Raw genomic sequence first — 24,105 nt, 5'->3', positions numbered from 1 at the left:
TGGACTAGGTACAAACACTCTATGCCTTCAGAGACAAAGGATTTTGGTGTATAAAAAGGCGGACCCAGACCCCAGAATTTTAGATCACTTCTGGGAATCAAGACAACCCTTTGCTGAAGAGAAGAACCAGGAAGCTGAAGGAGGAGACTACCACTGTGCTGTGTGTTTGGGGGTTGGCCTGCAGTAGTTGCTTCATTGCTAGATAAAGGAGAAGAGGACTGAGTGTGCTTTTCATTAACTTGAAGAAGAATCTCCAAGGGCTTGAACTTGAGCTTGCCTCCTGCCTGAAGTCTCAGGGATACAAGACTTCACCAACCAGTTCCCCCCTGAATTACCTTGCTGGGAATTAAAGTGCCTTCTGTAGTGCTGGGACATCTGAGAGACTGCGTGTTGCTGGGAGCTGGAAGCTCGACTCAACGTCGAGAAGTGTGTCACCGCCGCAGCAGTTGCTGTTGCATCACCAAGGAAGCGTGCCGCCGCTGCCACTTTCGCCATCGCAGGGCCTGTCGCGGCTCCAAAGATCATCGACTCACCGCACGGCCGTCAGGCGTACACGCATTGCATCAATGTTGTCGCATCATGAACAAGACGCCATTTTGTCGCATCACACCGGAGAAGAGTATCGCATTGAGGCGCCATCTTGTCGCATCATACCGGAGAGCAGTAAGAAACCGACGCATCACCTCCCCACACAGTAAGGAAGCGAGCATCAACTTCCCTGTGCAGCATGAAGGAACCGATGCATCCACTCCCCTGAGTGTAAGGAACCGATGCATCACCTTCCCTGCGACCCTTTTGTTTGCATTGCGTTATGCATCCAAGGTACTTTGAGAGAAAAGTGTTGCATTTACAACTTGAGAGAACAGCTATTTTCTACTATTTTAGAGTCTATTTTTGAATACAGTACTGTGGTTTTTTGTCGTTTGGTCTTGTGTTAAGCCTGTATAAAAATACTTTTTTTAATACAATCTGTGTGGTGTCCATCCGAAGTGTTGTCACTGGATTACTGTTTGTGTTCACAAATGCTTTACACACTGGCTCTGAGATAAGCCTGCCTGCTCACGCCAAGCTACCAAGGGGGTGAGCAGGGGTAATTTTAGGAGTGTAGCCCCTTACCCTTACTAGACCCAAGGGTCCCTATTTGGTCAAAGGTACCAACCTCTGCCAATTAGAGACCCCCAAATCTAACACCCAGGTACTACCCATGCACTCCAGCAATCACACTGTCACTCCCTGTGCACTCCTCCAGTCACCCAGCCACTACCATGTCCAATCAGTCTGCCAATACCCAAGCATTTATAAACTCACTCAGGCACTCTCTTTGCAGTACTCTAATATTTCAGTCACTACCCATGTACTCATGCAATGACCCAGGCACTAATACATGCACTGTTGCAATCCCCAATGCACTACCCATAAAGTCCTCTAACCACTTACACACTTCTCATTTGCTCCTTCAATTCTCCAGGTAGTACCCATGCAGTCCAGCAATCACCCTGTCACTCCCCGTGTACTTCTGCAATCACTGAGCCACTACTATGTACTTATCCAAATACTCTGCCAATACCCAAACACTTATAAATTCACCATGCACTCTCCTTGCAGTACTCTAATCATCCAGTCACTTCACTACCCATGTACTCATGCAATGACCCAGGCACTGACACATGCACTGCTGCAATCCCCTATGCACTACCCATGCAGTCCTCTAACCACTTACACACTTCTCATTCACTCCTTCAATTCCCCAGGTAGTACCCATGCAGTCCAGCAATCACAAAGTCACTCCCTGTGTACTCCTCCAATCACTGAGCCACTACTATGTACTTATCCAAACATTCCGCCAATACCCAAGCACTTATAAATTCACCATGCACTCTCCTTGCAGTACTCTAATCATCCAGTCACTACCCATGTACTAATGCAATAACCCAGTCGCTAACACATGCACTGCTGCAATCCCCTATGCACTACCCATGCAGTCCTCTAACCACTTACACACCTTCATTCACTCCTTCAATTCCCCAGGTTGTACCCAAGCAGTCCAGTAATCACCCTGTCACTCCCCGTGCATTCCTCCAATCACTGAGCTACTACTATGTACTTATCCAAACACTCTGCCAATACCCAAGCACTTATGAATTCACCATGCACTCTACTTGTGGCACTCTAATCATCCAGTCACTACCCATGTACTCATGCAATGACCCAGGCACTAACACATGCAGTGCTACAATCACATGTGCACTACCCTTGCAGTCCTCTAACCACCTACACACTGTTTATTCGCACCTTAATTTTCCCAGGTACTACCCATGCAGTCCAGCAATCACCCTGTCACTCCCCGTGTACTCCTCCAATCACTGAGCCACTACTATGTACTTATCCAACCACTCTGCCAATACCCAAACACTTATAATTTCACCATGCACTCTCCTTGCAGTACTCTAATCATCCAGTCACTACCCATGTACTCATGCAATGACCCAGGCACTAACACATGCAGTGGTACAATCACATGTGCACTACCCATGCAGTCCTCTAACCACCTACGCACTGTTTATTCGCACCTTCATTGTCCCAGGTACTACCCATGCAGTTCATCAATCACCCGGTCACTCCCCATGTACTCCTCTAATCACTGAGCCACTACTATGTACTTATCCAAACACTCAGCCAATACCCAAGCACTTATAAATTCACCACGCACTTTCCTTGCAGCACTCTAATCATCCAGTCACTACCCATGTAATCATGCAATGACCTAGGCACTAACACATGCAGTGCTACAATCCCCAGAGCACTAACCATGCAGTCAAGCAATCCCCCTGTCACTCCCCATACACTCTTCAAATCATCCAGCAAGCATCATGTACTTATCCAATTACTCTGGCAAAACCTAAGCACTTATAAATTCGCCTTGCACTCTCCTTGCAGCACTCTAATCATCCACTCACTACTCATGCACTGCTCCAATTAATCAGGCACTACACATGTATTGTTTCAATCACCCGGGCACTACCTATGCACTCTTTCAATCCATGAAGCTCTACACATGCACTTATGCAATCATCAAGGCATTATTATGCACTTATTTCTCTTTCTTAACAGATAAAGTAGTTCTGAATAGAACACTTTTTTTCTTCTTTTTTTGCTTTTATAATTTTTTTGTGTTTTTTGGACCATTTTGGATATTTTTTGGTGTTTTTTTTTAAAAACGAGAAAACAACAGAACTAACTTGTAACTTCTTTGCAATTAAACAGTCATTACAACCACAAATAAAAAATAACAGTGGTAATTTCTTGCTGCAGAAACCACTGCATCTACAGATTACTCCACGCAACAAACCACAGTCTTGCATTTGATGTAGTGTTGCTGTAGATTATGAAATTCAGGACGAATGTCCGGACCTCGTGATGAGGAGCTTGAGGTTCTGGAAGTGCTTGGACCAGCTCCCTGGTCATTCTGCTGCATCTCTTCTTTGGCACGTCAGTGTTGTTCACGCGCCAGAGGTCGAGGGTGAATTGTCTGACGATGGTTCATCATACTAGATGTTCCGCATGAGTACTTTTTATCACTTCCCCTCGACAGTACTCTTGCACAAAGAGAGCAGCTGACCTTGCGGGCATGTACTTTTTTTTCACCAACTGGAATGGTGAAAAATTTCTACACAATGGATTCCTTATTCTTTTTTAAAGATTGGTCCAAGTCCTATTCTTCAGATGAAACATCCACAATAGGATGAGAAGAAGCCATTTCTGTTTAAGAAGGAAAACACCAAAAAATATACAAAGCAGCTCAAAAAATAAAGCAGGTGTGGCTCCTGGGATGGTGTAGCAAGAATGAGAAAAATGGATGAGTTCCTTAATTTTCCAGAATGGAAAACCTTGTTAACCAATGAAATGCTTTGTTTTAGTTACATGGGAATCGCGCACCCAGCGCGCACCCGGCGCAACTTTGCAAAAGTATCTTTAAGAGTAATATAACTTTATTGTAATTAGAAATATATCATTTTTATAATTAGTTTACATAATCTCTTGATCTAATATACATATTAAACTACTATGCATGTAATTTTAAACATAATGGGTGCCTGAGTGTGTGTGTGGGTGGGTGGGAGATGTGTGCATAGATGTGTGAGTGGTTGATTCACTGGGTGTATTGGTTCAAGAGTGCATGTGCAAACAGCTGTATGGATGGGTGAGTGTGTGTATGGGAGTGTTGGTGAGAGAATGGATGTCTCAGTAGTACATGTCCAAGTAACTAGATACGTAAAAGGCAGTGTATGTGAGAGTTAAAGTATATCAATGACTATACGTGAGAGTCAGTGATTGTGAGAGTGGCTGTATGGATGAGTGTGTAGTTGTATCAGTGATTGTATAAGAGAGTAAGTATGCAATTGTTTCTGTTTGAATAAGTGATGTGGTGTGTGTATAACTGTATAGGTCCCTAAATGGAAGTGTGATTGATTCTTTGCATGACTGACTAGGTGTGTGAGTAACTCCATGGATGAGTGGTGGTGTGCGAGTGTCTATATAGTGACTGCATGTATGAGTGATTGTATGGGTGAATGAGTGGTTGTGTGTGTAGACCTAAGAATCAGTGAGTGCGTATGTAGTAACTGGTATTGCTGTGTCGATGGTTTCGTAAATGCTAGTCTGTATTTTACAGTGGGCGTATCAAAGATTATATTAGAGTGTGAGAAGGTGCATCAGATTTTCACATGGATTTTGTCATCAGTGATGTCATCAATGATGTCATTTGAGATGTCATCAGTGATGTCATCAGTGATGTCACTGACCATGTCATGAATGATGTATTATGTGACATCATCAGAAGTGCATTGCAGGTGTGCGAGTTATAGTTAGCTGAACTAACTATAACGGGGGAATGTCTATGGTTTTGTATGAGAGAAATGTCCAACTAACCATAACGTCCCTGAAATCTATGGTTTTTTCAGTGAATTTCTAAGGTTTTTTTAAATGCTAATTTCTAACTATAACGTCCCTGATACCTATGTTTTTTTCAGTGAATTTCAAAGGTTTTTTAAATGCTAATTTCTAATTATAATGTTCATTAAACCTATAGTTTTTCCAGTGATTTTAAATTATCATTCCATTCTCAACCTGAAAACAGCCGATATTGCCAGTTTTCCAGCAATAGCTTCCGCAAAAAGAAATCGCCACAAATGAGAGCAGCATCTAACGTTAATAATATGATCAATAGGTGTTCATGTGCAAAAATAACACGAAAACACCACTTCCCGATATTTTCAACGAGCAGCCAAATCTGCGGTGCGATCCCAAAACAGGCGATAAGCTGCATTAGCAGTAGGAATTTAACATATGCCTTTTACTAGTGTATAGTAGGACGAATACCTAGAGTGTGAAAAGGAGCGCAGCCCAGAAACACATCTGAAGACCAACACATGTCATAGAGCTACTGATCATGTACCTCCGACCCCCAGAAGGCCACATAACCCACTGCAACCACCCTCAGGACCTCCCCTCGGACCACCTCCCCTACTACCAATGAGGCAGCGCACAACAGGACAGCGGACCTTCCAAAAACAGCAGGGCCCCTCAGCTACTCAATAGCTGAATGTTGGGAGATTTAGCAACCAAACATGTGTGAAGGACCCAAGTCACCCACCAATAATAATGAACACAATACCAAGTGTAGCGGTGATGTGCTGGACAGACCTCACTATGCAGAGCACAAACCTCTCCAGGTGTATACTGCTGGTGCTTGCAGTGTTGTGGACAGTGAATGCAACCATGTTACCTCAGGCAGTGGGGAAGATCTCTGTCATGTACCTGTATCGTCCTACCCTGTAAGTGGAAGCGCAGTGGGCTGGTCCAACGTACGCCACTCAAGCGTAAAATAAATAGGCGGGGTTTCTGGGCGTAGTTCACTTGTGTGAAGGCCAATGTGTCTGCCAGAGCAGCAGCCCTCACCCTGCCACATGGCTGCCACCATGTCTGCTGGCCTCCTCGACACAGGCCCCCTGCGAACATAGCGGCACAGCAACGCTGACTTACATCTGTACAGACTACTGCCTTCGATCTACACTGTGGACAGCAGGGCTCACAATTCAGATGGAGTGGCGATTGCAGGTGACGCAGTCCAGTAGGCAAGACACATTGCTCCCAGTGCGGCCCGCCAAGACCATGCATCATCGCAGGCTGCGCACACGCTGAGCGCCAGAGGTACCACTAACTCAGTGCACCATAGTCATCGCCACATAGCCTTATTAAAGCAGAATTCAGTAGGCAAAAAACATTTCTACCAGTGCGGCCCGCCCGGACCATGCATCATCGCAGGCTCCGCACATGCTGGTTGCTTCAGGTGCCACTAACTGTGCAGCTCAACTCAACGCCACATGGCTGTGGGCCCTTGCTGACCGCTGCCTCCAGCCTACACTGTGGTCAGCAGGGGTCACAATTAAAATTGAGTCTTGATTAAGCCTGGGCAAAGCACTACGCTACACTTGCGTAGTTTGCGCAGTTTGCGCTACTTCGCACTACGCAAATTGCATGTAGGACAGTGCAAACACACGTAGCGTAGTGCAGCGGTCATTTTTTGCTTGCTCGCGGTTCTCAATGTCAAGTTGGCGACCGCGAGCAAGCAAAATGACATCCCGCAAGACTTTTTCCTTGTTCGCGTTCAGCAACATCAAGTTGCCGATCGCGAGCGTGAAAAATAAACCTCCCTGCGAGATTCTCAATACGGGGAGGTCAGGTTTCTCATTGCGAGTGGTCGCGTATGCTCGTGACCGCTCGCGATGAGAAACTACCAGTCCGCGTCGAGTAAAAATCTACTCGAGCGGCAGAAAACTACAGCTCGCACTGTGCAAGATGCCGTTTTCAATGATTGCACAGTGCTGGATGCTTGTCCGCACTGTGGAATCATTGAAAACAGCATCTTGCACAGTGCGAACAGGGTACTACGCAGTTTGCGAAGTGCTATGCATAGCTCGCGTAGTGCGAAGTGCACTTTGTGTAGCTACGCGTAGGACAACTTCGCGAACTACGCCCAGGGTTAGTCTTGATTCATTAATTACAGAGTCCATTAGCAACTAACTACAACACCTTCGAAACCTATATAATATCCTTTTAGTATCCTTGCTTCAAGAACTTTTTTTATATCAATTATAGCTTTAGTACAATTACCAAATTCATCTTGCAAGTCTAAGGGAACACTGAATGGCAGTCGACACTGCGGACAGCAGAGCTCACAGTATGAATTCAGTTTTGATTTATTTATTGTAGAGTGAACTGTACTCTATGTCTCTGTATTTTCTTAAGAGGAAATCACAAAAAGCGTTCCTCGATGTCTGTGCTGACTACTGCCTTCGATCTACACTGCGGACAGCAGGGCTCACAATTCAGATGGAGTCGCGATTACAGATGACTCAGTCCAGTAGGCAAGAGATGTTGCTCCCAGTGCAGCCCAGCCACACCACGCATCATCGCTGGCTGCGTACACGCTGAGTGCTACACTTACCACTAACTCTCTACAGCTCAAGTCAACGCCACATGGCTGTGGGCCCTTCTTGACCACTGCCTCCGGTCTACTCTGTGGTCAGCAGGGCTCACTATTCAAAATTAGTACAGATGCAAATTGTGTAAGAGACTATAATCGGCTAAGAAAACCAAATGCTCCCAATCTGTGCAGCTAAAGTCAACGCCACATGGCTGTGGGCCTTTGCTGACTGCTGCTTCTGGCCTACACTGTGGACAGCAGGGCTCACAATTCAAATTCAATCTTGATTCATTAATTTTAGAGTCCAGTAGGCAACTTACTATATCATCCCTTAAACCTACACATTTCGACAATGTATTCCATACATATTTCATCTTTTGTTACCTACACTGCGGTCAGCAGAGCTCCCAATTTACTTTGAGACATAATTTAATATTGCAGACAAAACTGTACTCTATGTCCTTGGATTTTGTCAGGAGGAAGTGACAAAAAGCATTCCTCAATGTCTGTGCTGACTACTGCCTTCCATCTACATTGCGGACTGCAGAACTCACAATTCAGATAGAGTTGCGATTGCTGATGACACATTCCAGTAGGCAACAGACATTGCTACCAGTACAGCCCTCCCAGACCACGCATCATTGCTAGGTCTGCACACTCAGAATACTTCTGATGCCCCCACCTCAATGCACCACAACTTATGGACCCTTTATGATAGAATCTTTTGTGTATGATTTCAGATCTGTTGCCCCTACCGCAGTGTACCACAAGTCATGAACCCTTTACTATAGAATCTTTTGTATATTATTTCACATCTGGTGCCCCTAACTTAGTGCAGCACATGTCATGGACCCTTTATGATTGAATATCTGTGTGTGATCCAATGATTACTGTTGTACTTGTTACCAGCGTCAACCATACCCAGAGGGCTGGCTTACACTCACCCCACACTCATCCAGCGAAGAAGTCACTGGATATGTGACCCTGGTACTAAAAAGGAGTCAAGCGCATGTGCCCGTACCCAGTTCCACTATCTATCTGTGTCCGTGTGTTCATTATGTATGCAAGATGCTGCCCCTGGGCCTTACCACATTACATTGTGCTGTGAACAGTGTATGCAACCATGTTACCTCTGGCAGGGGGGGAAAACTTTGGTTATGTAACTTTGTCTTGCTCATTGTACAAGTACGTACGTAGAGACTAGATCATTAGAGTACTGCAAGGAGAGTGTATAGTGAATTTATAAGTGCTTGGGGATTGGAGGAGTGATTGTATAACTACATATGTTGGCGCAGTCTAACCCTGAACACGAGCTTGGCTCTAATTGGCTGCCCTCCATGTGCCAAAGACTAAAACTTGAACTTTCCATGGCCCTATATTGCTACAGCTGCAACACTCCACTGAATGTGCAATAAACATTCTGATCCACACAGATGTGTCATGTCCACCATCTGTCATGTGTGGAACTATGGAGGAATGTAGGGTCAGTGATTCCCCGTACCTTCCATGTTGGCCATGTTGTGGGACTTGGCTCACAGAGTGACACATTGGCGCTTGCGACCCGGGTGACGGCAACACTACAAAATGGACACCCACATCAGTTGATTCCTCATACAGCTCACGACAGAGCCACGCCCATAGCTCCAGAGTCATTCTTCACAGCTTCATGCAGGACTGGCATACGCCAGGCCAGCCCACTCCGCTTACGCTTACAGGGAAGGACAACAACGCTACATGGCCCAGGTTTTCATTGCAGTGATGTGCTGGTCACAGGCCTAGTTGTCAGTACGCCACAGCCACTCCCTCATGGCTGGTATACACCCACACCACACCCATCCAGCACAGACGTCACAGGACAAGTGACCCTGCGAATAAAAAATACCGGGCGCACATGCTCTATGCCATTTTAGAGTTGCTCACACTGGATGCACTGCGGCCGGCACAGGCACATCTGCACAGGATGGTGACTTTCGGTCCAATGAGGTACGGGTACTCTAACTGCTGAGTGGGTGTGCAGCCTGCGGTGATGGTCCGTCCCGGTGGTGTGGAAAGCACAGGTTTTGTGTGCCCTGCTGACAGCGCAGGCCTACTACCACGTGGCGTTGTCTCGCTGGTCACTGAGTTAAGGGCACCGCAAGGGCTGAGCGGGTGTGCAACCTGCACTGAAAAACCGAGTGCATTGGTATGTCCTCTGCCATGGCGAAATCAAGACTCAGCACCAAATGTGAGACCTGGTGGCCTGCGGAGCGGGGCTGCATGATATAGAGGGTGCCCTGTCTGCAGGTCCCGGGCTTGGGGCTTGCAGCGGCACGTGGTAGGCCTTCTTTTCTACATGCAGGTTGCAAAAGGTGAGAAGAGAGGCTTGTTTGCACAGCAGCGGGGAGTCACCTCCGGGCAGTGGTAGTGCATGGGGTGCAGCAGCCTGGGTGCGCAGCGGTGGGCAGTCATCTATGGGCAGTGGGAGTGAATTGGGTGCAGCAGCCTGGGTACGCAGCAGCGGGCAGAAACCTCTGGGCAGTGGAAGTGGATGAGGTGCAGCAGCCTGGGTGCGCAGTGGCAGGACAGCGATTTAGGCGTGTGCAGTTGTATGTACTGTGCCATTATGATTCCATACTACGTTTCAGATGAGTAAGCTTGAGGGCTCCACTATTTCCCGGCACGTGGTTGGAGAAACACTGGTGTTGGAAAGGTGAGCTGTGAGGGTTTTGTCCACAGTGTGGGCACTCACTGTCCCTCTATATCTCTACCTTTCTCTCCATCACACTCTTTCTCTCTCGCTTCCTCTCTCTCTCACTCTATCTCTTCCACTCTCTCACACTGTTTCTTTCTTTCTCTCTCTCTTCCTCTCACTCTTTCTCTCTCTCTTTCTCTCTCTCTCACTATTCCTCTGTTTCTCTCTTCCTCTTTCTCGTACTGTTTCTCTCTTTCTCTCTCTCTTCCTCTCTCTTTCACTGTTTGTCTCTCTCTTACTCTCTCTCTCACTCTTTCTCTCTCTCTCTCTTTCGCTCTGTCTTCCTCTCACTCTTTCTTTCTCTCTCTTCCTCTCTGTCACTCTTTCTCTCTCTCCTTTGATGGACGCATGACACACAATCTAATCTTGCTTTTTGTCTAGCAGGCTGTGATTCACAGATTGACGCCCCCCTGACAGGGCCATCCCTCCACGAGGCGATGACTTCAGTTCTACCGAGTTACTGTCACCAGAGCTGAGCGTGTGTGCAGCCTGAAATGATGCATGGCCATCCTGGCAATCAACATCTATTTTGAATTGTGAGCTCAGCTTCACCGCGTGTACACTATGGGTGAGGAGGTTGCTTCGCCACGTGGTGAACCCTCTTCGACACACGCCAGTGGTGGAAGGTGAGCAGAGGCTTGGTTGCACAGCAGCGGGCAGTCACCTCCGGGCAGTGGGAGTAGATGGGGTGCAGCAGCCTGGGTGCACAGTGGCGGGCAGTCAGCTCTGGGCAGTGGGAGGGGATGGGGTGCAGCAGCCTGGGTGCACAGTGGTGGGCAGAAACCTATGGGCCCAGGTTTCTGCCCACCCATGAATCCCAGGCTGCTGCACCCACAGCAGTGGGCAGACACCTCTGGGCAGTGGAAGTGGATAGGATGCAGCAGCCTGGATGCTCAGCGGTGGGCAGACACTCCTGGCAGTGGAAGTGGATGGGGTACAGTAGCCTGGATACACAATGGCGGGACAGTGATTTAGGCGTGCGAAGTTGTATGTACTCTGCCATTTCTAATTCTATGCTATGTTTCAGATGACTAAACTTGAGGGCTGTACTATGTCCCGGCACGTGGTTGGAGACACACTGGTGGCAGAAAGGTGAGCTGTGAGGATTTTCACCACTATGTCAACACTCCCTCTCCATCTCTTCCTTTCTGTCACTCACACCCTTTCTCTCTCTCTCTCACTCTCTATCTCTTCCTTTTGTCTCTCTCACTCTCTTGATCTCTTTCTCTGTCTCTTTCTCTCTCTCTCATTCTTTCTCTTCCTCTCTCTCTTCCTCTCTGTCTCACTCTTTCTCTCTCTCACACTGTTTCTCTCTTTCTCTATCTCTTCCTTGTATCTCACTCTTTGTCTCTTTCTCTCTCTCTTCCTCTTTCTCTCTTTCTCTGTCTTCCTCTCTCTCTCACTCTTTCTTTCTTTCTCTCTCTCTTCCTCTCTCTCACTCTTCCTCTCTTTCTCTCTCTCTCTCTCTCCTTTGATGGACGCATGACGCACAATCTTATTTTGCTTTTTGTCTTGCAGGCTGTGATTTACAAATGTTCCAGGGATGACATGCCATGGCTGTACCTAGTTTTATTGGTGTTGTTTTGTTTAAATAAAATGTTTTATATGTAAATCCATACATGACTTTGATTCTTATTTGTCCAACCTCACATGCAACTTCTTAATTTATAATTGTGCCACATCAGCCAATTTGTTACGTTCCAGATTACCTAAGGTTGCTGTCACATTTGTTTGTGGGGAGGGTTGAGGGGGGATGGCGGACAAGGGGCTTGTGGCGGGGGGTGTTGGAGCAGTGTTGGGTGTCCAAGCTGCATGATCATTGGCTCCATTGCATCTGTTGTCGTTCAGGTGTGGCTTTGGGCTGGGCTCCCTTTCATCTTTTAGGTTGTAGTCCAACTTTACACCAGCTCAGAACAGGTGTAAACTTCCTGCTACTAACGCACCATATCACCTGTTTTGTGCTCTCTTCGACGATCTTGCTGGTGGTTGAGAAACTTGCGATTTGATGTTCTCGCTGCTCTTTGCACGGGAACGCCTACTCTCCATCTCATTAGCAATATTTTCCGGGGTCATCCGTGACGATGCTTTTTGAGGCTCATATCGCTGGTAAACTGGTGATATGGCTGTTTGCTCCACCTTGTGAATGATGCGTTAAATTTATCACCATTTTGGTTGCGAAAAAGTGCCGTTAACTCGACGATTTGTCCTTGAGAATATACCCCTCGGTGTTTGAAAGACTTGAAAAGTACTCCAGTGCCGCGCTGAGAGTCGCGCACCCATCGCTTTCACACGGGGGCCGCACTAGAGTCGCGAACAAAAAAAAAAGTCCACTTTCACTAATTTACATTTGCCTCGGGGACCCCATCCTCTGAAGCATGCCGACATGTTCATTATTTAAAAAAAAAACGAGAAGAGGAACACGTTGGCACCACTCCCGTGGCCAATTCCGGCCCCAAGGACCCCATCCCCTGGGGCCTGGGCTCACCGTTGGGGACCGTGGGGGGAGCCCCAATGCCCCCATGTTCCTGCCGGCTTCCCACGTCCTGCGGGAGCCGGCATTGCTTTTCCACACGGGGAGCTGCTGACATGCACCTCCCCGTGTGGAAAAGTAATCACCTTTGGATTTTGGAAGCGAGAGCAGGTTCCCCAGCTCTTGCTTCCAAAATCCAAAGCAAGTATGCTATGACAGGGGAGAAGCCATGCGGCTCCCGCCCTGTCATAGCAAACAGCACTGTCCTGGGGGTGGGCACCCCGGGACACTGCAGGAGCCGGCCCTGGGGGGTGGCGCTCCGCAGGGCCATCACGGGCTCCTGGAGGAGGGCCGCACCCCCCTTCCAAACATGAGTGAAGCCCCGCAGACGTGGTGGTCCCGGGGGCTGCGGGGGCCCCCGAGGCCCGCTATTTTTTTTAAAGAAATTACCCCCGGGCCCTAGCTCACCCAGGGGCCTCATTAAAATATATCGTGCAAACTTGCGCTTCATTGTTTTTTAACTATTTAGGCGGAATTCGCAACACCAGCATAAATTGCGTCGTAATTATTTTTTTTTTTAATGCTTTTTTTGGTCCCTGGGGATCCTTCTGGGACCACCTGAGCAGGCCAAGGGGGTCAGGGAGTTTATACCCTGTCTCCTTCTCTTGTTTTATATCTTTGTTTCTCTGTTTTCTAGTGACTCACTTCTACCGGTCACAAGATGGCTCCCAACACTTCCTGGTTTGGAGTGTTGACAGCCAATTAGAATGAAGTTCATGGACGGGAGGGTTCGCGACTCCACCACAGCCCTAGATATCAAAACTTTTATTTTTTGAATTTCTCAGCAACTACTGAATGGATTTACACCATTTAAAACAAAAGGTCGCTTTCTGAACCAAGCACTACATTTTTGCCAAATTTGGGGTAATTCCGTTCAGCAGTTTTATCTGTAGGCTTGCCCAAAGTTTCCCAGGGGAAAATGATTTTTTGACTATTATTTTTTGAATTTCTCAAAAACTACCAAATGGATTTACACCATTTAAAAAAAAATGTTGCTTTCTGAAGCAAGCTCTACCTTTTTAGCCAAATTTGGGGTAATTCCGTTAAGCAGTTCGGGCTGTAGCCCATCTCAAAATTTCCTATGAAATTAACACGGAGAAAACGTGTTTTGGGAACCCCTTTTTTCTCAGCCCCCACTTTATGAATCACCCCCAAGCTTTCAGGATAGGAGCTGACCTAGATAGACTTTGTTTTGGGAGTATTTAGCAAAGATTCGTCAAATGACACAAAAGTTATTAGCAAATCAAAAAACGCTTTTCCTATGGAAACCAGGTTCTAACTATAACTAACTACTGGCAACGGCCAGTAGGTAAAATACATATATGTGTATATATATATAAATATATATTCCACCACCATTCATTCCTCTTTCAGAAACAACCCAGAGCACTCGGCGGGGCTGCAGAAGTTCCCTTTCATTTTTTAAAAATGCATAACGTGTAACAGGTTTCAGCCAGTGTGCCTTCATCAGATGCATGGCTTTCAGGTTTGTCTACGCTCTTTCTTTCCATGGAATGCTACCTCTCTGTCATTGGAGGAAAGCAACTAGCCAAATTTTAATTGGAGAAACATTTGTGGGCAGTCACAACATATATATATATGCATTACTCTGGCATCGATGGTGACAGAGTACATTTAGGGCAACCTTTCCATGGCAAAGGCATTTTTTGTTTTTCTCATAACTTTGGACTTTGGTGGTGTGTGACATAGCTCCACAAAACGTTCTAAAAATAAAGTTCATCCACTTTGGCTCTTATATGGGAAGCTCAATCTGATCTGTTATGTGTGGCTAATAAAAAGTGGTTGGGCCCAAAATTGCTAATTACTATAGGAAGATTTGCTCTCTAATAAAGAAAAAAATGAGTATGCAAAATTTAGGAGAAAGAAATTATTTTTTGAGAAATTAGCATTAAAAAATGAGATCAGTGTTGGCATGAAAGGATAAACCATGAAAACTTTAGTGATATGTGTACCGTTGGTATCCAGATAAACTCTGATTGGAAAACATAATGGGGCTTGTTTAATCGTGATTAGCTGGCCACAGCATAACCAACATATGTTATGACAAAGATTACAGGACAAAGACAGGGTCCCACTGACCTGAAACTGAATTGCAACCAAAACCACATAAGGGGCATGGTGCGCACACCCTAACCACTGGGGGCATGTGGTGGATTCCCAAAGGGATCAGTCCATGATTAGCTGGCCACAACATGGACATGCAGTGGCAGCTGTTACAGGGTCAGAAACATGAGTCTCCCATTGAAATTCTTTGTTGAAAGGCTGTTTTTAAGGTCACAAAAAGAAACACATATGTCGGGAGGTAACAGATTTTAGTCACAAAATGAATCACTTGTTGAAGGTACCATAGTAATGTTTAGAACTATGGTGTGTTCTAAGGTGATTTTTCCATGTGAAAATGGTGATCCACTGCTGGCATTTGATGAAACTTTTTTGAGAGAAAACAGTTTGCGCTCATAACTTCCTCCTAGAGGTTATGGAAGTTGCTAGTATTAGTTCACACTATCTTCTTTGTCCATCTAAGAACAGAATTTGATTTTCTGATTACAATATGTTCTATCAACAGCAGCAGCCACCTGACAGTTGAATCCTAAACATTGTTTTGTAGCTTCTAAGGGGCTGATTTACTATCCCCTTGTGCTGCCAGTATGTCACTTTTAATATGGGAAAAGTCACATAACGGCAGCGCAAGGGGCTCGTAAATAAGCTCCTTAGTGTTCTAATTAACAACCAGAGTAATAACATTCTGCATTTATTGATGGTATCAAAGCTGTAAAACTGAAAGCATAGTTATAGTTTCTATAGGAAGAGTGCTTTTCTTTTGCTAATAACTTTGGTGCCTTATGACAAATCTTCACAAAGCATTTAAAAAAAGTGCATCCAATTTATATCAGATTCTTCCTGGAAAGCTTTGTGGTGCACCTTCACCCAGGGCCCAAGGAAAATGGAAGGGCCTAAAACCTTTATTTCCCATGTTAATTCCAGTTGGAAAGTTTTAAAGTAGCTACAGCAAAAACAGCTGAATGAAATTACATCGAAGTTGGCAAAAAGTTTGAACTTTACTCAGAATTTTTAATTATTTGGTCCAATTCTGTTCATCCATTTTTGAGAAATTCTCATTTAAAGAGGAGCTTGGGGTGGTAATGAATGGGGTACAAAGTAAGACATATCTGGTCGGTTGGTGCAGTGGGGCCCTCTTTTAAAGAAAATGAAGCCCTTCTTATTCTCCCTTGGGCCTTTTCAATACTGGTAGAAAAGGACCATTTCCATGATACCTATTGTTTTAATTGTTTGACTGCAGCTCTTCAGAGGGCTGATTTTTTAAAATAAAAAACTCCGTAAGGGAGATGGAGTGGATACACAACATGACCCCCACGGTCAATATTTAAGTGGCAGGTACTGCGGTAACAAACAGCTGTCATTGCATTACCGAGCGCAGCACCATGGCACCAGCATCCATTCAGCAGTACCAGGAATACCTTTTCACAAATACATACTCTGTCCTGCAGGGTCAGTTTGGTGTCCATGCAGAGCAGACAGGAAGTGTAGACTCACTGGAGACATTGCTTCATGGTTTCAAAATGCTGTACTGTAGATTATGCAAAAGATATTCTTTCAATGAGTTAGCACTAACTATTCAACCAGTAAAAAGATGCCTGTAGGATGGACATGTGATGAATACTGTGGACTCAATGGAAATCACTTACAAATATGAAAATAGCCATTCACTCATTGTAGTTCAGGTAAGTAACAAAGGGTTTTCTCTCAACACTTCAACATGGAAAAACAATCTGAAATCCTTGATTTTGATGAATGCATTTGTGTTGTGCGAGCACACGGCAAATGCCGCACAATGGACCAGGTAATGAAACAGAAGGGGAATGCACATGGGAAAGAGGGGTGAAGGGGCAGTGGCAGCACAGAGGCAGTGGCAGCTTAGCAGACCTGGGGCGGAGGTGCAAGTGCATGCATATGGAGAATAGGAGGCAGTGGTGCAAGATCAATCATGGTCCTTAATGCAGGGAGGTGCAGCACAGGGTCAGTGGTAGCACAATTGATCATAGACGGAGGGACAGTTAAACATACAGTGAGAGTAGGACAGGGGCAAAAATATATGGCAGTCGCAGCACAAGGGCAGTAGTAGCACAATGTACTAGGGAGTTAGGGGACAGAAGAACTCACACAGAGAACAGGGAGGCTGGGGATAGATAGGAGCAGGGGTAACATAGAAGGCAGTGGCAAAATATGGGCAGTGGCTACATAGCAATCACTGAGGGAGGGGGCATGCACACTGCGAGAATGTGGCAGGGGGTGGGTCAGAGACAGCAATGCAGGTCAGGTAGGAGGGGCAGCAACAGCACAATGGGCCAGGAAGAAACGGAGCAGATGCATGCACATGGAGAATGGAGATTGGCTTTTTAAAAACATTTTTAAATACTTCGTTAACCTTTTTGGTTTAAACTCTTAAAAAGTTTTTATACTTTATCTTGATGACCTTGTTTGTATTAAAACTTCTTTATTTCTTATGTTTTCAAGTGGTTCTGCATAGGTTTTGCATCAGCATTTAATTAGGACCCCTGAAGTCATGTCCTGGATACATACACTTTTTACAGTATGTTGCAAAATATTGCATATGTTCAGCCTTTTCTTCTGCTGTACTTCAGGTGGTGCAGGTTCAGCACCTTTTACTGCCTGGTGCCCTCTTTAAGTCCATTCCCATGCTATGCTGAAGTTGTGTATTGCCTGCAGGTTCTTTCTCATACCCCTCATACCCATGAAATACTGCTAAGGTTGGCCCCTATGCCGCACTTGATTTCAAAAGGCACAAGTAACGTTTTTTGTTTTTGCACAGTTGAAAAAGCAAACATTTCCGGACCACTTTCCAGATTCCCTTTCAGGCCCAGTGGGAGCTGCTGCAGATGAAGATAGCAGCACTATCACATTGTCATTTATGATGTTCCATCTGGCTTAGGACCTGTATATTGAGTAGTAGGTGACTGTTGCTTTAGAGTTAGTCTGGAAGTCATAATGGACTTGGATTCTCTGGGAAGCCATCTCCTTCTGCAAAATAGTAAATTATAAACAGTGTTTAGGAAACTGCTTTGTACTATTTTATGAAACCTATGGACCCTGTTTTCCAGGTCTTGCAGTAAACAAAAATAGTATCTTATGACCCAGGCATTTAAAAAAGTTAACTTTTCAAGTTTGAGCAAAGGTGTTTCCTGACAGGCCCAAATAAATAAGAGATGTCACAGTCCAACGGTACCTAAAAATGAATCCCCATAAAACCACATCTGATCTGTTGATACGCTGTCTTTATACAGTTTGAAGTACACCCACCCCCATTTTCTGTATTAGGGATTTGGAAATCACTTGTTTCACACATTATGCAATTTATTCTTATTTTGTTAAGCCTCTATTTTTGTGGTTGACAAAACATAACTTGGAGAATCGCATCACGAGGAGACCACCCTGAACCTCAAGAACTTGAAGATGTGAAAGACAAAAGAAGAGGGTCTCCGGAGACCACAGTTTGGGAGTTTTTCTAAATTCCAACTTGTGACAGGAAGGTTTCTGCAATGTGTGCCACGTGCAAAGTATGTGACAAGCCGTTCAGCCGATGAATGTGGAAAAAATTACCCTTTGGTACTTCCATGATGCATAAAAATCATAACAGAACTAGATAGAGTCCAACAAAACTGCATAAGAACATTATCAATTACAATTATGCACTATTTTCAGAAATAATGTTTTTAACTCGTCACAACATCAAGCAAAAAGAATTATAAGCATAAACCATAATATAACTGTAATGCACCAAGTTGTGAAGAAATATGTGAAATGAAGGGGGATGCTGGTATATATGGCCTATATCGATTATCCCACTGCTTTTTTATCACATAGAGAGGAAGACCCTTTGGAGGAAGTTGTGTGAAATGAAAATACCAGGTGGTCTTCTGAAACTCGCTATTGCTCTTCACACCACTACTTGGTGTCACTCCCAAAGGTCTTCAGAGACATCTTGATACCTTGTCATTATACTCAGGCCCTCATTTCTTGAAAGTAAATATAACTAAAATTAAGGTCATGAGATTTCACCCAAAGGGGTGTCAGATAAATACAAAATATAGGTGGTTCTATAATAAATCTCCCATAAATCCTACTCTTTTCTTGGAAAAATTTGGTTGGCAACTTTGACTTACAGTGATCGTATTTAACACATATCCAATAGGGTGCTTGCCCACTGAAATGCACTAAATGCATTTTATGGAGCAACAGGTCACAGGCACTTTCATCATCTCTTATTAGTATATAAAATGAAGATTCCTCTTACACTCTTGTATGCAATAGAGACAATAAATATTAATCAATGGCACTTTATGCATAAAGTGTAGGCAAAGATTCTTCACACTATTTGCACTTTAAACTATATTGGTTTCAATACAAGCTCTAAAACCGGAATTAGGGTTTGTGAGCTCATTTATAAGATGTCTGGCTGCTATTTTATGATGTTATCATTTTCCAGTACATGCTAAAGAAAAGTCCTTAAAAAGTGTAAAGGTTTTGAAATGTCTCGCTCCTAATATACAGACTGGATCGGATCGTTTTGAAATAATACTTTAACTGCACGTCAGCACTTTTCTTTGACCAGATTAGCTATTCAGAATATGAGCTAAATTAGAACAGGGCTTGGTGAAAAAGAAGGCTTTCTGATACTGGCGCTCGCAAGCCTCTAGTCCTGGATTCGCAGGAATTCTCAGTGAGTTGCAAAAGCAGTCATACCTCATGCATATTAATGAGGCTGAACATGTTGAGCCTTCTTGAGGCTCCTGAATTTTGTATTGCAATTTGTATGCACATTAGTAGCAGCGCAAAGCAAATGTTGAATCGCAAAGCAGTCGTTGCCTAAACACAGCTACTGCTTTGTGACTCACATTTTGCACATCGCGCCCTTTGTTTATGAAGTCATCATGACAGTTTCACCCTTCAGTTTTCTCTGTGACCATGCTCTTATCTTATGCTCCCCTAGCCCCACATATGAGTACATACAACTGCGTGCTTTAGTCGCCTCCTCACCTTCATAGTAAAGTACCTCCTTTACTAAAGGTGTGTTACAGTTTCGTATATCCTTTGCCCCCACATGCCCACTTCCAGTATAATGAACTCAGTTGCTAGGTGCAGCTCCCCACTTCTGTTCTGGGCCAGATCTACATTCTCTAAATAATGTAATACACCATATTGGTCAGCAGGTATCCACTGGTAAATGCACAAAACTGCATTTGTCTAATATTTTGTCAGGATTCAAAACATGAATGCATACTAATGTACTATTTGAGAGTGACTTAAAGCTCGTGTGTCATCGGTAAATTGAGCTCTACATTATTTGTGGATAACGAAAGAAATGTCGGAGCACACTTTATGACATTTCTTTAATAATATTTCGACATTTTTACTTTATGTATTACTCTGTTTCCGAACACTGTTTATGAATGTGACTTTGCAAACACTGAAAAACAATGCACCAGCTTTCCTTTGAATATGGTAGCAGCTCTTGCCTGCAAATGAAGAATAAACGCACAGTGTAGGCGCCCCTAGGGATCCATTTAGCATTGAAGATGAGTTGCTTTCGATGTTGCAAAACATAAACTTATCATGTAGTTTTGGAGGACCGAGCTCTTTTGTGCGCTTTTCCTTCACTCTTGATAATGTGCTCATTCACCATCATACATTACACGTCGGTTACACGGGTTATTTTCCCTATGCATTGCATATTAAACATTTCATCCCAGACGCACTGCTCGCTTCCCTAACACTACCTATTAAAAATGAACGTTACTGGTTTAGAAAATTTTGCTTAAATATTTTAAAGAATTTCTATGCTCTTTCCTTTGGAATAATGAGGTTTGTATGTCGCAGGACTATGTCAGGGAATACACGTGTTGCTAAATATTAATGCATTACAGTGACAGCTCTGTTTTTTTATTTAGATTTTTATTGGATTTTTCTTTTGAAGTAACAGCATGAGACATGCACTGCTGGCAGATAAACGATGCAGTGCTGGAAGAGTGGCTACTTACTCCCAGTACAGTCAGACCCCATTATTTTCAATGTCAAGGGGCTGGCAAGCTTTGGGCGATTCTACTCCTTTGTTCTACAAATCAAATCGGACTTTGCTGCTCATTCAAAGACTCTCAAGTGCACAGATATACAGTAGATGAGAAAACAGTTTAATAGGTAAGGTTAATTGGGCCTGTAGTCATGCCAGCATCACCAAGAAATTGTGTTGCATAAATATCCGATTCCTGGGGACCTAGATGTTTACTTTAGAAAAGATGAATACCCCTTGCTGGTCGATCTCAGCTTGAGACCCTAGTAGAGCTTCAAACCATGATGCTGTCTACTTTTTGCACATATCACATTTTGAAACTGTCTAACTAACAGTTGAGGGAATGCATGCTTTGGAAGGTATGGAATCTAGTATCAGTATTGGAGAAAGAATATTCCTAAAATATGATAGTGTGTTAATTCGTGCAGTTCATTCATGGTGAGAAATTGGGTTCTCAGTCGGGTGGGATGTAAACTCTGGTTAACCACTAAAATTATTATATTAACCTGTGCTGAACCCTCAGGTAGCTTGGCACAAAATAAATCAGACTGAACTTGGAGGCACTGTATGAAGTATTTATGCATCACACAGAGGGTAATAAAATGAAATGAAAATACAAGAAAAATCCCACAGCAATTTACAAACTTAGAGTACATGTTAATAAATTATTTGACACCAAAACAGAAAAAATCCAATTAGTAGGCCTGGAAATATGCAATTTTAGAGATTTAGGTAGAAATAGTGCCTAAAAGCACCAACTGAGGTTAACTGGTCACATCGGACCTGGGACAAAGTCACAAGTTCAGACTGACTGCGATGGAATGCAGGCCAGATACAAAGGCCAAGTAAGTCCCGCAAAACAAAATACCTTATACCTGGTTGTGGAGCATTGTCGCATCCTGTTTTGCAGATGCATTGCACATGGGAGGCTCCAAAGAGCTGTAGGCTGGACTGCAATGCCCTGCTTTGAGCATACATGGTATTCAATACTCAACAAATGCTCTTTGGACCTCATTTTACTAATTATAGAGGAACTTTCCAAATCCATCAAAGATCTTGAGGCAGAAATCACCACACTGAAGGGAGAACTTGAACTCAGGTTAGAACATGACACATGGAGAATTAACTTGGAAGGTTTAAACATCAAACTAGACAAATACAGTAAAGAACTCCAAGAAGGCAAACTCAGAAAATATAGATGAGATTCCATCGATTACAAATTAAACGAGGTATACACCTGGGCTGAAATATACGCACGAAAAAGATTTGAACCCCGAAAACCGACTACTCATTCATCAGCAGAAAGTCTGGTATCGGATAAGGATATTGCATCATCCAGAACACCAGTTCAGCCAGGGACATCATCCTCTAGACATCAAGCACCGACGTTGGATACTACTGAACACTTAGAAAAAAAGAGGGCAGTGTCTTTTTTGTCACAGGCCCCGGATCAAGGTCTACCACCAGTCCAACAACAAGAGAAACAAAATATAACAGACCGACCAGGCGAGGAAAGGGGAGGAAAATCGCTACGCAGCGGGAATAACATTCCTTAATCATTAACATTTCTTCCATTAACATCACACCTCACCAAAAAGCAGTCTTAAACAGAGGGCTGTCTTTTGTTCCAACTAACCACACGAATAGCCTGGAAATTGAAGTAACCTTGTATAAATTTATGCGCACATTACGTCTGCGCCATTTTTTCTCGAATGTTGTGACCCAAGAGGTAACCCAAGACATCTCAACATCATCCAAATTTAAACCCAGAAGCACCTTCCAAGCTCCAGTGTCACATAAGATGTTAGACACCTTTGAGATTATGGTGAAGAAAGACATACAAAATATAATCTTACCAAAAACAAGCATCAAAACCTGACGAAAAAAGAAAGAATCACACTTAAAACTATAGCAAGCAACCCTGAAATCACAATTCAACCAGCTGACAAGGGAGGAGCTATAGTTATTATGGACACCGACTTCTATCATCAACAAGTCAACATACATGTAAACGACCAAGACACATATCTACAACTACAAACAGATCCAACGACGCAACTTGAAGCCATCTTACAAGACATTTTACAAAATGCCCTCACTATGGGCTGGATAGATCAATCCACCAAACAGTTTCTCACTATCCTGGACCCGCGCAGACCACATCTATATATGTTACCTAAAATACATAAGAATCTGCACAAACCACCATACCAATTGTATCAGGATGTGGGTCCATATTTGATTCCATTGGTAAATATTTGGATTACTATCTCCAGAAGTTTGTACAAAACTGGTGGTCATACATCAGAGACACAACGGATTTTCTCAAGAAACTGGATAACATACAACCTAATATTCAACCATCATGGTTACTCTGCACAATAGATGTTGTGGACTTATACACTTCAATTCCACACACTACAGGCATGGAGGCAGTTGAATGGGCCATCCTACAAAGAGAAGATATTGACACAGAGAAAGTGTTCCTGTTACAACTTTTACACTTCTGCCTACACCACAGCTACTTCCAATGGGACGAAAGTACTACGCACAGCTCTCGGGAACCTCCATGGGTTTTCCGGGGGCGCCATCATATGCCAATATTTTCATGGCAATGTTCGAACAAGAACACATCATGGACATTCCCCAGTGGTGGTCTAACATCTATACATATTGCCGTTATATTGATGAAATTGTTCTTGTTTGGACTAACTCACAACAACTACTTGAGCAGATGATTGCCACATTGAATTCTCACAACCCAAGGATCAATTCACCCACAAAATTCACACACAAACTATTCAATATCTGGACGTCAACATTACTAAAAATCCTGAAGGCAACGGTCTGATCACAACAGTCTACACTAAACCCACGGATCGTAACAACGCACTACAACACTCAAGTTTTCATCCCAGCAACCTCATCAACAATCTTCCTTATTCACAATTTATCAGGATTAAACGCATTTGTTCAGATACACAGGACTGCACAGCTAAAATCACTGAGTACAAGGAGAAATATCAACAACGAGGCTACCCCACAAAAATACTCCAAGCATGTGAGCAAAGAGCCATGAAAAAATCACGCAGTGAATTGCTTACAACCACCAAGTCACCAAACAAAACCAACACAGTGTTCATTTCCAAATTTTCTACTAGCTCCATAGCCATCAAAAAGATTATTAACACACGATGGGAACTTCTATCCAATGAACCGGACTTCAATCA

This window comes from Triturus cristatus, chromosome 5_2 (assembly GCF_964204655.1).
Source record: "Triturus cristatus chromosome 5_2, aTriCri1.1, whole genome shotgun sequence".
Lineage (NCBI taxonomy): Eukaryota > Metazoa > Chordata > Amphibia > Caudata > Salamandridae > Triturus > Triturus cristatus.
The sequence above is the reverse complement of the archived record's forward strand: the minus strand, read 5'-3'. Positions refer to the sequence as shown.